The sequence below is a fragment of the Pleurodeles waltl genome, chromosome 2_1 (assembly GCF_031143425.1).
Source record: "Pleurodeles waltl isolate 20211129_DDA chromosome 2_1, aPleWal1.hap1.20221129, whole genome shotgun sequence".
NCBI lineage: Eukaryota > Metazoa > Chordata > Amphibia > Caudata > Salamandridae > Pleurodeles > Pleurodeles waltl.
This window is the reverse complement of record NC_090438.1, coordinates 152,367,679-152,384,226: the sequence shown is the minus strand read 5'-3', so window position 1 is coordinate 152,384,226 and position 16,548 is coordinate 152,367,679. Positions and strand designations below refer to the sequence as shown.

Here is a 16,548-nt window from a genome sequence, read left to right as displayed (position 1 = left end):
AAAACCATCCAAATTCCAAAAATGACTCTCTACTAACCTTTCACCAACTTTCATTTACCCAATAATCATTCCTGCGTCCTTTCATCCATTCACCTATCAAGAGATCTAACCCACCTGAGGAGTCCATTCACCATTTCAGGCATGGAATAATTTCACCAATACCCTATCACCCACCTGGGCTGGCATCCTTTCACCCGTATACCCTTTCACTCATCCTTCACTCATTCATGCATCCTATCATCCTCCTCATCACCCACCTCTATGGTTATCATGCACCCTTTCATTCACACATTCTTGAACTCATATTATATTTCATCCATCCTTTCTCTTTCAATTTTCCAAAACACATCATAGTTCAAGTTCATTTTATGAACCGTAGTCTGCTGAGTTGCAGATAGAAGAGGCCATTAATACTTTACTCCCGCTGCATCTGCTAAAGCAGGGTGTTGACAAGTGAATCAACAACACTAGTATACCCTTGTAGTAATTATATTACTAATTGTCAATAAGCAAGCAGTTGGACTTACCACCGCTTGCTACTGCCGCCCTGGAGACTCCTCGGTCATCCACTCCCATAGCTTCATCTGCGCTAGCGCTGTCACTTCTGGCCCTGGCACTGGTTGTTGGTGTGGCTAGAAAAAAGCATTACACAATTTAGACCCAAGATACACCTCCCCTATTTATGATTGTAGTAGCAAAATACAACCACAATACATCAATATATTTTGGTTGCAGATTTCTCTTACATCAAAATATTAGGTGGACATTTTGTTGGTTGGCAATTTCTTAAAAGGCAGGTAGTCGAGTAAAAAAAAGAAAAAGTTTGGTTATGGAGAGGCAGAACTAACTATTGATGAATCTGAGTTTTGTAAGAGAAATAAAAGGGTGCAAGAATTGGTCAATGAAGGACATACAGTCTTGGTTGGCTGATCCAACGGGGCCATTCTCCTCATACATCCAACCAAGGTGCATGGTCATCAACTGCAAGTATAATAATACACAACATTTGAGGGTACAAACAATTACATGACCGTGTTCAAAAACAAATTTTGTTCCTTTATTTTTAATGATTGAGCTAGAGCAAGAAAAAGAAAGCCTTCTCACAAAACATGTGTAGAATATCTTAGACCATCCCTTCACAAGATAAGAATGCTCACTGACAAAGCAGAAGAAAGGAAGCTACATACAGACTAGTAGAGCCAGACAGTTTGAAGTAAAGACACTTGAAATATTGAACATAAGTAAATAGGATAATGCAGGGATAAGAAGAATTTACAAAACAGATACATTGAAGTGGAGTTGGGAAAAGATTAGAAGACAGGCACAGTAAAAAGGTAGAAATCTTTTTTTTAAATGTGGAGTGGTGAACATTAGGGAAATAAATATTAATATTAACAACAGCAGTAGGACTTATTGGGGACAGCAGAGCAATCTGCTCTGGCACCTGTGGAGGGGACACATTCAGCTATGTCACCTGCCTCGCCAGCCCCCATCCTGCCCCTGGATGCTGAATGATGGAAAGAAAAATAAAATAGAAAATATTAATTGAACTGTTAATAAATAATATCTTCAAGAATATACATTTTTTAAAGGAAAAGGCCAACTCAGTAACATTTCTACATCAGAGGTTCAGAGAACCTGTATAAAAATAATAGTTAGTATCATGGACCATCTTATTTCAAATTCCCTAACCCTGTTCCAAATGTCCTAAATTACATTTTGGAATTACTAATACTTTGCAATTAATGATTTCTACAGTTCTCATCTCATTATCAATCTCTCAATGCATAGATTAGATGCATGCATGCAAAATTACCACACATCACGGGAAATTGCTTGCCAGTTGGCACTTTATGAACTACAAAAAATAAAAGCATAGAGAAGTTAGAGAAGATGCTAACTCACTAATACTAATATTAACTATGACTTTCTTAGACAGGGCACAGGAGGAGTCTCTGCATTACTTCTTAATAAGCCCAAGCAAGTGCTAAAAACAAGTACAACTAGGTTATGCCGAGCACCTGTCTAGATGGTGATCACATAATATTATATTTGTGACATAAAGTTAACTTATCTGCGTGTGAGCAGCATGCTTGTTATTTGGGAAGAAACTATTAGCATAGAACACAACTAATAATTATTATTGCTCACCGAGCCCCTCTACCACTATGCCTAGAAGGTCTAGCAGGTCTGTTTCACAGTCCAGGATATCAGCCCACCTGTGCATAAGCTGTTGCTGGGTGCGCCGGACCCCAGACCTGTGGTGCACAGCCTGGCACACCCTCTCTCAGTGTTGCTGGCACTCCCAGAGGCCGTACCCAGACCCAGGCCTGCCGCCTGCTGCCAAGGTGGAAAGTAGGTGGTGCTGCACATAAAACACCAAGGCAGCCACCTCCATCTCAGAAAAAATGGCATGGGTCTGCACCCTTTCACGTCACTGCTCCCCACAAGGAAGGTGGCTGATGTGGTGTTTTGAAGGCATAGTACTGCCGCTCCACTGCTTTGCCAGTGCGCTGAGGACTTGGGGGAGAGAGATAAGGAAGAACGAAGGGAAATAAAAAGGTAAAGCAAGTAGAATAAAAAGTAAAAAGGTTTAAAAAAAACAGCAAAACAAATTAGGAGATAGTTAAAACATAAAAACAGAAGGAGAAAAGGTAATATAATGAACAGAAACTTGGGGAAAATAGATTTTGAAAATGTGGAATGGGAGAGATATAGAGGGATATAAAAAGTAGGCTCCAGTACTATAACAAGCAAAAAAACAAGATTACCGCACCCATGCGAACAGTGTGGTGCCGTTCACATGAGAATTCCAACGTGAGGATGTACTTTGCATTGCCTGTGACATTAAACGTCTTGTGAACGGACACAACAAGAAACTCTGCCCGCTATCGGAACTCAGCGTAGTGCGACAGATTTTTTGTGACTTTGCGTTCCATGTAGCTCGGCTACACAAACTCTGCCCAGGCATAATACTGATGGTAACTGACCCTGACTGAGCCCTGGGCTCTGCTTAATAGTCCCATGGCCAGTGCTCTGAATAAAAGGTTTATGGTCAAATGTCACAATGGTATAATTACAATTGGCAATGACAGACTCTGTAAGTCCCTAGCAGATAATAAGGCAAGGGGGATTCAAACTATCTATAAGTCCCTAGTACATAAAGGGAAGTTTAGAGGCCCAGAGGGTTTCCGGCATAGGAGTGTGTAATGCTGTGTGCCTGCTGTCATTGCAGACTGTCTTTCAAATGCATGCAAATTCGACTTTGGAATTAAAGGTACTTCCAAAGTAACAATCTACCTTATTCTTTCATATAAGTCACCCCCAAGGACTCCCCTAGATGCCCACTGTACCTTCATTTTCCCCATTGTAGAAAGTTGGCTCCATTGCCTATGATAGAAATATTTTTCATAAGCCTACATATTGCTGGGAAAAAAGATAGAAATACCAGGAAAGGACTCAAATGAATGGTTATGATAAATGTAACAAATTGCAATTGTTGGATTTAACATAACGTTTACAGAAATGAACTTATGAGACTTATTTTACTGTAAGCCAAATTCTAGCCTTCTAGTGGTCTCTCCTGATTGGTCAGCTCTAACAGGATTAGCAAGGCTCCTTTGCTGAGGCGATAAGTGGCCTGCACTAAGCAGAGGTTTTCTGATCGGGGAGCTAGGCGGATGGTGAAGACAGACCAGGAAGTGGGCTGGGTGAATCAAGCTGAGGCTTCAAAAGGATACCAGTCAGAAAGGAATGCAGCCAGGCCTGCCCTCTCACCCCTATCCACCAAAGATAGATGATGGGCTTAGGAAAGGAATTTGCAGATGTTCAGAGGGTGAGATAATGGAAATAAGCTACACCAGAGGACTGATTTACACAGATCTTACTCCTCTGGAGAAAAATCATCCATCTTGGAATGTTAAATTGCGGTGCTTTATGGGACAAGAAGATGCCACTCTTTAGAGGAAGTTGTCATATTTCTGGGTGGCACCCTGCAGCTCACTGGACAAGGATTCCCACTAAGTTCCCCCCCAGATGATTGAATTAAATTGGCTGATCTGCATGGAATTCAGATCTGCTGCCTTGATCCACAACAAGAAGAAGGACTGCCCTGCTGAAATCCTTGCTGCAGTCCAGAGGCCTGGACACCTAAACCCTGTTGCACACTGGAACCACAGCTCAAAGGACAGCGTCTTGCTTCAAAAAGACTCAGCAGTGGACTCCCTAAAGCAACGTGTTAAAAGAGCTTCCCTTCACCAACTTACACAAAAGTCTCCAGCTTGGAGTGTGTCCGGTGGACTTGTAAGGATTTGGCTAAGTGCATTGTGGGAATTGTAGCCCAAGAAGCAACTCAAAGATTCTGGAACCTTGGATTGGGGTTATGGATCACTTTCCTACATCAAGAAACACTTCTAGAAATAAGAATAAAAGTGTTACATTGTGGATGGCTGGAACTCTTGACTGTGTCCCAGTCCCGTGCAACCTTCCCTTTGAGCGCTATTTGCTTCTTAGTGCTAGTTTGAAATAAGCTATGTTTGAAATGGCTAGTGTGTTTTGGAGGAATAGCTGGCGAAGGAAATGTGTATGATTCACAAATCAAGCAAAAAAACAGAACATTTTGCTAAGGTAAACATGTTTAGGATAATAAATCTGATGGAAGAAATGGTTGCGGAACTCGAACAGTGTAAAACAGCATGTCCAGAAATAATCAAGTAATTGAGAGAAATTGGGTTACCACAAACGTGCCATCATTTAAAATGTATTCAAGTACTTTGTGGTACGATGTGTTGTGTTTATCTGATGAAAAACATATATAACCATCCTTTTCTCGTAGAGAGATAGGAACAATGTTTTGTTCTCTTACACAAATTCTCCCTGTTGGTAAGGTGGGGAAACCTGTCTTAAGTCAGAGGGCTTTCATAATAACACATACTACATGTACCCCAATCTGTTTTTTGTTCTTGCTCTTCACCTACACCTAAGTCCATGAAACACAGCTGAATTTGTAAACCACTTTTAAGGGGAGAAGAGTAGAAGACTGCTTGCTGTTCTCTGGCTGAGACACTATGAGCCTGATTTAAGAGGCCCTAGCTCCACCTTAGTGCCGCCATAGCATAATTTCTTTGACGCTAAGGTGGCACTAAAGTGGCATTTGGCACAACGGATGCATTCAACCACTTTGTAAACTCTTTCCCCACACTGTGTCTGTGCCAGGCATAATGTATGCAGGTGGGGGCCTTCTCCCGTTAGAGGCCGGAAAAAGGATGCAAGGAAATCTACAAGATTTCCTTGCGCTATTCTTTATTTGGATTTTTAACTCTTACTGAGAGCAGGCATCAAAATGGGCAATGCCATTGAATACTATGGGCACCTATGTACTCTGCAGGAGTAGCACCAAAATGTTGGAGCAACTCCTGCAGAGTGCATCCATAGAGTCAGGAATTCTAATGCTATTTCCCCCTGCCCTGCACCATGGTGTGCCGTATTTTAAATATGGCACACACATGGTGGCGGTAGGGGGTCACTAAGGGAGATCAAGGAAAGTGGTGCTGCAAATCAGTCCCTATATCCCAAAAATCTAGAGGTAATATAACTGATCCAAGAGCTCACACATCCAACACCTTGTATTAACATCACCGTATAAAAGCATGAAGGCATTTAAGACAAATGACCTTAGAATAACTATTGCCTCACAAGTAAAAATCTAAATGATGTGCAGTAGAATCTCAAAGGAACACAGCCACCAAATTGCCAAAAAGTTAACTTTCAAATTCACAACATGAAGAAATTGAAGATCTCATCATTACTAGTGACTTAATTACGGTCATCCATGCATTTACCCAGGACACACAGCCTGACTTAAAGTTCAGCAGAAATGTTGCTCTGTCACAAATATGACAGATATCCTTTCCACCATATTACAAATGTATTTTGATATAATACACTTGTAATACAACAGATGGGATATCCATCACGTTTGTGATGGACTAACCCACCTGATGAACACAAAACAAGCTCGATGTCTTTTTCAGCACTGTACATTGATGCCACTAGATTAGTCTCAATTGACAAATAGATACAAACATCACTCCTAATTTAAAAGCTTTCCATGGGTTTCCTTTAAATACCTCTTATCTAACACAGGTAAATCTACAAAATATCAACAAAACACAATACTCACATCAAGCAGTTGTCAAATCAAGGCTATTTGGACTGTCAAGATAGGAGGTCTTTCATTTAGTCCATTGATACATGAAAGCCATAATGCTAAATCTTCAAAAACTTTAAGGCCCAGATTCAAGAGGGTGTAGCATCATTTCAATGCCACATTAGCATCATTTTTTTCACGTTAATGTGGCTTTGGAAGGACAAAAAAGCAGCGTCATATCTACAAAGTGGTGCAATGCTTGCATTGTGCCACTTTGTAACCCCTTGTGCCACATTATGCATGCTGCAGGCATAATGCATGCAAGGGAGGTGTTCTGGCACTAAGGAGGCTGAAACAATGGTGCAAAGAAATGTAAGAGATTTCTTTGCATCATTTTTATCTGCATTAATAATGCCTGCTAAGAGCAGATGTTAAAGGGAGACTCCCATTGTTTTCAATTGGCCTCTGGGTGCTTTGCAAGATTAGCGGCAACATTTTTAATGCTAATCCTGCAAAGCGCCAAACTAGAGTAAAAAATTATGGCACTAGTAGTCCTGACTACCGCCATGATGCGCTGTATTTTAAATACACATGAAATGCGGCGTACACATGGTGGTGCTGAGGGGTGCAAGAAAAGTGGCGCTTACTAGGTGCAGCACCACTTTTCATAAATCTGCCCCTTAAAATTTAAAAGAATAAATGTTTTTGAAGATTCAACATTATGGGGGTCATTCTGACCCTGACGGGCGGCGGAGGCCGCCCGCCACAGTTCCCCCCTCCAGAACACCGCTCCGCGGTCATAAGACCGCTGCGGTGATTCTGGCTTTTGCACTGGGCTGGCGGGCGGCCGCCAAAAGGCCGCCCGCCAGCCCAGTGCAAAAGAGCCTTCCCACGAGGACGCCGGCTCAGAATTGAGATGCAGACACTGAAATACAATGTGGGGCCCTCTTACGGGGGCCCCTGCAGTGCCCATGGGCAGTGCATGGGCACTGCAGGGGCCCCCAGGGGCCCCACGACAACCCATACCGCCATCCTGTTCCTGGCGGGAGAACCGCCAGGAACAGGATGGCGGTATGGGCTGTCCTGCGCCGCCATGGGGGATTCCCAGGGCAGCGGAAAACCGGCGGGAGACCGCCGGTTTTCCCTTTCTGACCGCGGCCAAACCGCCGCGGTCAGAATGCCCTGCGGGGCACCGCCAGCCTGTTGGCGGTGCTCCCGCCGACCCTGGCCCCGGTGGTAGTGAACCGCCGGGGTCAGAATCACCCCTATGTCTCTCGTGTATCAATGGACTGAATGAAGGGTCTTCCATCTTTACTGAATGGTTGGCATTAATTTGATAACTATATGATTTGATTATTAATGTGTTTTTTTATATTTTGTAGCTCTCCCTGTGTTAGTTAAGAATTGTTTCAAATGGATGTGGGGTTTGTGTGCTGTAAGACCTTTTCAAGGTGTAGCGAAATGATTATTTAATAAACTATCACTTGTGTGGTCACAGGAGGCTATTACTGCTCTGTATTGGATTTTGTTCCCTTATGCACCATTTGCCAGAATTTAACCTGGCTGCATATCATGCAAAACTAAACATGGTTCCACTCGCAAATGTCTACAGAACAAACAATAATTCTCTGGAGGAGACAACATTTTGAGTAATCATCATATATAAAGGATGGAGGCTTCAAAATTCAAACCACATAAAGTAACACCTAGATCATTTTTAGAATCCACCACTTCATGTAACTTTCGTTACCAGCACTAGTTGCATTTATGGTACTCTCATAATAATGTCCTAAGACTTGCGTTTCCCTATCTTCATTTATTAAGCAACTAAGGGCCTAATTTAGAGTTTGGAGGTTGAGTTAGTCCACCATAAAGATGACAGATGTGACAGACAGATATCTTGTCCGCCTTATTACAAGTGTATTATTATGCCCTTGTAATGAGCGGGTGTCTGTCATGTGATGGAGTAACTCCTCCGCTAAATTCTAAATCAGTCACAAAGTACTCTAGTTCATGCTGCAGCTTTAGAAATATATTGAGTCCTCCCTTTTTGGATAATATGGAGAGGTTATATTAAAGCCTTGTTGCTTCCCTTACAGTGCTCAGGACTTGTGTGGGCCTTTCTTAATCTATGAAGGCTAATGCCCCTCTTGCCCTAGTTTAATTGTGGAAAAGATGGCGTCAGACTGACGCTAAAGACACAAAGGTTTAGCTGCTGACGACTAAGGGACCGAACATGCTCAATTGATCTACGTTTTTCCTAACTTGGAAGTCCACATTGCGCAAAACTATTGTGTGCACACACTGAAACTGAAATAGTATATACTTTCTATTACAAAATTTGCAATTTACTGTCGTTTGTATTTAAAAAGAAAGGCTCCCAGATCGCAAAAATGTATACTTGTGGGCGTCTGCCCTTGTCAACTTGCAACTTTGAGTTTACTTTCAAATACATTTCAGATTTTCTAAATGTAATTCCAGTCTTTCCAATCCAAACCGAAACAGATGACTCAAAAATGCAATTTTCTCAGACAGAAATATGTTCTGTAGTGATCGCCGTGGGCGCCCATTGCTACGTTATTTATTTAAAGTGTCCATGTTTTGAGTAATATAACCTTTACTTCCTAAGGTGTCCGTTGTAAGTCACTAGCTGTGAGCCAAATCACTGCTTGGGGACTGTGTCTTTTCATTATATTTTTTCATGTAAGATAAACAGATGGTCAAAATGTGTTGCGTTTGTAGCAGTACAGGAGGGACGGCTTCCCAGCTGGAAACTGAAGTTGACAGTAGGTACCAGTGATAGACTGCTTCCTGCGAAGAAGAGCACAGGGTAATAGAGTAACAGTCAGGGCAACACTTCCTGCAACACATTGTGGTGGCTTCATTTGTCTGTTCACTGAATAGGAAATCTACTTAAGCCACAGTGCCAAGATATGCTGTCTCCTTGGGATTCCCATACATATTTCATACTGTGATGGCACATATGAAAAAAAAGTGTCAGAAACAAAACAAATCTCTTCTAACCTCCTGAAATCCGTAATTCATGCAGGAAAGCTGGTGACTGTTTTTGCTTTTATCTGTGGGCAATGCTGTGAGATACAGAAGCAAGCCTTTGAATTCCTTGAGGCATTAAAACAGATTAATAAGAATATGCTGTGACAGAGAAGCATCGCATCAAGCTAATGCACACTTTCTATCCTGTAAATGCAATCCTCTTGCTTCATTTTGGAACAGGGAGATTAGTTCCAACCAGCAGGCCTTTCGCACATAAATTGTCCAACTTAGTTCAGGCTGAAACAAAAGTTCTTAAGGCATAGATACCCATAGTTGCACACATATTCAGTGTCTCTCAAACTTGCATTGGCTACGTTATGGAAATCTAACAGATTTCAGGTTTATTTTGCATACTTTTAAATGTAAGCTTGAGTGTATTCGAATAGGATTTATATACACATATTTCAGTAAATGTACTTTCCAGAGTTATATAGTCTTTAGTTGGATTAAAATATAATGAATGGTTATTATGTATATGAATATATTTTTACACATATTTAAAAAAAAAAAAAAAAAAAAAAGGTTTCAGGGACGTTACAGTTAGGAAACAGAATTAAAAACCCATAGAAATTAACATAAAAAAACAAAGGTTGCAGGGATGTTATAGTTAGACTCACAGTTCAAACATACAAAACCATAGACATTCAGCTGTTATAGTTGGAGTTATTTAAAGTAACTATAAACCTAGCTCCTATAAACACTCAACTCCGGGGCATGCACAGCCCCGCACTGCACGTCGGGGGTTGCCTGCTGCCAGGCCTTGCGGTCAACCTCCTATATTCACGCAACCCCATGCCTGTAGGGGGTTGCCCACAGGTGTGTTTTTCCTTGAGCGAGCAGTCTGATTGGCTGTCAGATGGAGTGTTAGAAAAGGCAGCCGTTACTGATAACTGTGAAAACTTTGAGATCTTTTGGAAATAAAATAAAACAGCTATATATTGGAGCAGCAGAAAAGCATGCTGTCCTCATATATTTGGAGAGGAGGTGTCTAAGGGGTTATTACTGTGATAAAAATAAAAGCATATTGTTTTTCACAAATTTTAATGATCTTGCAGAAGTCTCTCAGGATTTTGAAGAGTAAAAAGAGGTTGATGATTTCTTAATACACTTCATTAGTAGTAATGCATATTGTGGTCATTGTTTGTGAGAGAAGTAGGTAACATATATGTACTTTTATAAACAGATGGGTAATTCCTATTCCCAAAAAAAGGTTATGATCCAGTAAGACTCTAATGGGATTGTAAACAGTAGAGAGGAGTAGGTGATCCTTGAATAGACTGTAGTATGTACACTTACTACACGCTTACTGCTGTAGGAAGCTGTATTAATGGAGATGGTGATGGTGTTTATCAGAGTGTACTATTTACACCCATTGCGTTTGTAAGGGTTGTGAGTAGGGTATAGTATTTTCCTATTCCCTACTATGCACAACAATTATCAGAGAGATGGGTGTTAACAGGGAGGATAGTCTGTCTCCTCTGACTACTACTGACATTTGTCATCTCATCAAAAAGGTCTCAGTGGAGAGGCAAGTCTCTCTCCACACACTGTACTACTCACACCTGTCATCTAAGAGAGAGGTCTGAAAGGTGATGCCAGTTCATGCACACCGCTCACTAGTCTAACCCGTCATCTGGGAGAGAGGTCTGATAGGAATGGCCAGTCCATGTACACATCCTAATACGCACACCTGTCACCAGAGAGAGGTCTCACAGGGGAGGCCAGTCCCTCCTCACATATTACTACACACACCCGTCATCTGAGAGAAAAATCTGAAAAGGACAGACCTGTGATTCTCCACACACTACTATGCATACCTTTCATCTGAGACAGAGATCTGAAATGAAAGGTCCGTCCATCCAGGCACCCTACTATGTATACTTGTCATCAGGGAGAGAGGTCTGATAGGTGAGGCCAGGGCATGTACATACCCTAATATTCACACTCGCCATGTGAGAGAAAGGTCTGACAGGCGAGGTAGTCCATGTACATGCCCTACTGTGCACAGCCATCATTAGAGACATGGGTTTGACAGATGAGGCCAGTGCATGTACACAACCTAATACATACATCATCTGGGAGAGAGGAGTAAGTTCAGAGGCAGTCTATCTTCATACACCCTTCTACACAAAACGGTCATCTGAGAGAGATGTCTGGAAGGAGAGGTAAGTCCATGTGCACAACTTACTGCAGAGTCCCATTATCTGAGAAAGAGGTGTGGAAAGAAAGGGCAGACCATGCAGGCACCCTACTATGCACATCTTAATGTAAGGGAGAGGTCTGATGGAGCAAGTCAGTCTCTCTTTTTACACCCTTTTATGTTCATGTATCATCCAAGAAAAGGGTCTCACTGGAGAGGCCAGTCCCTCAATACACACTACTACATATATGTGTCTTCTGAGACAGAGCTCCATGTGGAAAGGGAGTATCTCCCCACACTTTACTACACACACCTGTCATATAAGAGATATGTCTCAGTGGAGAGGATACTCCATCCCACATACTGCTTTGTCTCTACAATTTTGTTGTGCTTCCACAAGACTCTCCCAAGAGTAGCTCACAAGCCTTAGAGAGTGAAGCTTGCTGCAAGAACACATGCAATCTTGTGAGAGGTTTGAAAAACCTGAGGGAAAATAAAAGACTGCCATAAGGTGTTTTATTATCTTGTGAGCCTTTCACAAGATCTGCGTGGAAAATTGCTGGGCCTGCCATGACGTTTTTTATGGTTCTGCGATAGTCTTGTGAGATGAAATGGGGAAAAGTAAAAAAAAAAAAAGGGCCAAGGCTCAACCATTTTTGTTGCATGGTTGAAGAAATGTTGTGATATGACTGGGTGTAGAATCAGGGGTAGCTCAAATTGCTCTTGGTGATTTGGAGGAGAAGAGGCCTGATGGAGTTGAGCTCAGGAGAAGTCACTAAATTTGGAACTGAGACAGACTGGTGTCTTCAGTTGTATATGAGAAACTGCTCTACATTCAGGTAATTAGAAATATATCTTCTGATCTTTGTTGAGAAGTGTCAATAAGTACACCACTGTTGGTAAATTTATTCTATACAAGGTTTAGTGTGCAAAAAAGCTGTTTGTAGAGGTGCATGTTTATTAATTTAAATTTTGATACAGAGACTTTAGATTGTGGAGAGATGTCACCAAATATTGGATGTTGTGTTGAAAAATGGAATGTTAAATCTTTATGTAGTTGTAAATAAAAGAGGCAGTGTTTCTGAAATTATACAACAAAGCATCTGTGATCAAAGAGTTGTATGAATCTTACTGTGGACATATGTTTCCCCTATGAGATGTTTCAGTGGGTATATTGACATTTCTAGAGTAAAACACTTTGTTCACTGTTGCGAACAGTGCCTAAAGAGGAATGAGTTACTTTACAAATTGCTAAGTAACCATGTTTGAAGGCATGTTATACCTTAATTGTGATGAAAAATGCAGCATTGAAGGCTATGGATTTTTTTTTTTAACAGAAAGGAATATGAAGTTAGTATTGCAGTGCAATAAATATGCAACTGTGGAAGAATAATGTAGGTATCTTCAGAGCATGAAGTAATGTATAATTGTTATCAGTTACTGATCAGTTTGTAACTTTATATTTTTTGATTATTTTTTCTTTTGTTAGGGAGAAAATGGAAAATAGAAGCTCTCAAAAGTAGAAGTACAATGTCACAATATATGGAGGAATAAAACAAGAATTGTTACCTTTGGAAGAAACAATAAACAGTGGCTATATGGAAAGTCAGGAATAAAATACAATTGCACAACTGATGTTGTTCCTACTGCCTAAGGAGACATTTATACCAGGGAGAAGCTTGTTTTGTGTAGCTCTACACTACTTGGTTTTGATGACAAAATGATCTGCTTACTTAACCCCTTCGCTGCCAGGCCTTTTCCCCCTCCTGTGCCAGGTCGTTTTTTTTGCCTATTTGGAATAGTTCTCGCTTAGGCCCTCATAACTTTTTGTCCACATAAGCTACCCACTCCAAATTTGCGTCCTTTTTTTCCAACGTACTATGGATTCTAGAGGTACCCAGACTGTGTGGGTTCCCCTGAAAGAGGCCAAGAAATTAGCCAAAATAAAGTCGAAATGTAATTTTTTTTTTTTAAATGGGAAAAAAGGTCTGCAGGAGAAGGCTTGTGTTTTTTTCCCTGAAAATGGCATCAACATAGGGTTTGTGGTGCTAGAATCACCAGCTTCCCAGCTTGCAGGAACAGGCAGACTTGAATCAGAAAACCCAATTTTCCAACACAATTTTGGCATTTTTACTGGGACATATCCCATTTTTCTGATTTTTTGTGCTTTCAGCCTACTTCCAGTCAGTGACAGAAATGGGTGTGAAACCAATGCTGGATCCCAGAAACCCAAACATTTCTGGAAAGTAGACACAATTCTGAATTCAGCAATGGGTAATTTGTGTGGATCCTACAAGGGTTTCCTGCAGAAAATAATAACTGAAATAAAAAAAATATTGAAATTGAGGTGAATAAAACAGCCATTTTGCTCTACTGTACGTTTTACTCTGTAACTTTTTCCTGCAATATCAGATTTTTGAAAGCAATATACTGTTACGTCCGCTGGACTCTTCTGGTTGCGGGGATCTATAGGGCTTGTAGGGTCATCAAGAACCCTAGGCACCCAGGCCAATAAATGAGCTGCACCTTGCAGTGGGTTTTCATTCTATACCGGGTATACAGCAATTCATTTGCTGAAATATAAAAAGTCAAAAATAGGTATCAAGAAAACCTGTGTATTTCCAAAATGGGCACAAGAAAAGGTGTTGAGGAGCAGTGGTTATTTGCACATCTCTGAATTCTGGGGTGTCCATACTAGCATGTGAATTACAGGGCATTTCTCAAATAGATGTCTTTTTTATACACTGTCTTATATTTGGAAGGAAAAAATGCAGAGAAAGACAAGGGGCAATAACACTTGTTTTCCTATTCTATGTTCCCCCAAGTCTCCCAATAAAAATGGTACATCACTTGTGTGGGTAGGCCTAGTGCCCGCAACAGAAAATGCCCCAAAACACAACGTGGACACATCACATTTTTCTACAGAAAACAGAGGTGTTTTTTGAAAAGTGCCTACCTGTGGATTTTGGCCTCTAGCTCAGCCGCCACCTGGGGAAACCTACCAAACCTGTGCATTTTTTAAAACTAGAGACCTAGGGGAATCCAAGATGGGGTGACTTGTCAGGCTCTCACCAAGTTTTGTTACCCAGAATCCTTTGCAAACCTAAAAAATGTGGCTGAAAAAACTCTTTTTCCTCACATTTTGGAGACCGAAAGTTCTGGAATCTGAGAGGAGCCACAAATTTCCTTCCACCCAGCGTTCCCCCAAGTCTCCCGATAAAAATGGTACATCACTTGTGTGGGTAGGCCTAGTGCTCGCGACAGGAAATGCCCCAAAACACAACGTGGACACATCAAAATTATCAAATAGAAAACTACCTGTTTTTGCAGGGGGCACCTGCATTTTTGGTCCTGGGCTCAGCAGCCACCTAGGGAAACTTAACAAACCCAGACATTTCTGAAAACTAGACACCCGAGGGAGTCAAGGGAGGTGTGACTTGCGTGGATCCCCCAATATTTTCTTACCCAGAATCCTCAGCAAACCGCAAATTTAGCTAAAAAATCGAATTTTTCCCATATTTCACTGCACTGGGACAAATTTCCTACCACCCAACGTTCCCCTCAGTTTCCCGGTAAAAATGATACCTCACTTGTATAGGTGGGCCTAGTGTTTGTAACAGGGAAGAGCCAAAAACACATCAAAATTGAGGGGGAACCAAAGTGCGTCCAAAAGGGCAGTTTGGAAAAAAAAAATTTTAGGCTGACAAGTGCAGCAGAAATTTTATCGGTATAGATGAGACAATGCTGGGTGGTAGGAATTTTGTGGATTACTGCAGATTCCGGAATTTTCCATCACAAAAATGTGGGAAAAATGTGTGCTTTCCAGCAAAGTTGCAGGTTTGCAGGGCATTGTGGGTAAGGAAATGGTGCGGGTGCATGTGAAGGACACCACCCTGGAATCAACTAGATGTTTAGTTTTCAGATGTGTCTAGGTCTTGTGGATTTTTATACATGGCAGCGTCCCAAAGTAAAAAAAAAAGTGCAGTCCTCACCATTCCAAGTGGGACGATTTTGAGAGTTACCAAGCTCTCATGGCCCAAATGTAAAACAAAAACCAAAAATAATCAAATATCCTCTTGCTTGCCATGGGATAAGATGTTTTAGTGTGCGGGGGAGAGCTGAAAGACTGTTAGCCCCCTTCAGTTCGGATGGGGGCATAACCAGGCCCATACTGGTTGGTAGTCACCACCCCACTATTTTCTTTTATTTTTTTTATTCCCTGGCATCTAGTAGACTTTCTGTACCCCTCGGGGTGTGGATCAGGGGTACTTGCCCAATCTGCCCACTGGTGGGCAGAACAACTTTGGCCCCATTTATTTGGGGTGGGGGTATGGCCAGGGTATATCCCTGGTGTCTAGTGGATTAATGGCCTAGAAATAATTTGCTCCCCGAAGAGCAGCCCTTGCCCAATGGGCTGCTCCCCTTACTTCAAATAGCCCACAAAAAAAATATATATTCCCTGGTGTCTAGTGGTTTCTGCCTAATAACAATTTGCCCCCCCGGAGCGACCCTTGCACAAGGGGTCGCTCCCCAAGCATAAAAAAACAAACAAAACAATAAATAATATTTTCCCTGGTCTCTAGTGGATTGTGCAGAGCTTGTCTTTGTGTGCATCATAGAAAACATGCCTGTCCTTATAAGGAGAGGGATGAGTGTATTCTTACATTCAAACGTGCACACTGGATGTGCAAGACACAGTTGTCAACAGACATTATACTCCATTCTACTCTCTACTAATGACATTTATTATTGTGAAGAGGGGTATGAGCAGAGACAGCAGTCTCTTCCTACATCACATCACATTTTGCACATTTTGCAAATGCCTAGGGAGATAGTGTATTTTCATATTATAGTGTCTATAGTTGAAGATATACTTATGAGTATAAAAGTAATTTCAACTGCATAATTTAGCATTTAGCATTATCCAAGTGGCACATCACAGGAGAGAGGCCAGTCTCTCTACAAACTATGCTATGCCCAGTTATCATGCAAGAGACTTGTCTCAAGACACAGGGCAGTTTTTTCCCCACTGCCTACTATGCATACCTGTCATCATAAAATAGGTGTGATTAGAGAGATACATTCCTCTCAAACCCTACTAGAGACACCAATTATTCTTGTAAGATCTGTTAGTAGAGAGATGACTAAATATCACTGTTATTCTAAGGAAAGGTATGATGACAGATTCTACTTGTTCACCACACTG

At 41.4% G+C, this 16,548-nt stretch overlaps 1 pseudogene; it reads right to left on the bottom strand.

Annotated features, from left to right (window-relative positions):
* LOC138259459 (oxidation resistance protein 1-like) overlaps positions 1-16,548 on the bottom strand; it is a 108,885-nt pseudogene that overhangs the window by 80,995 nt on the left and 11,342 nt on the right.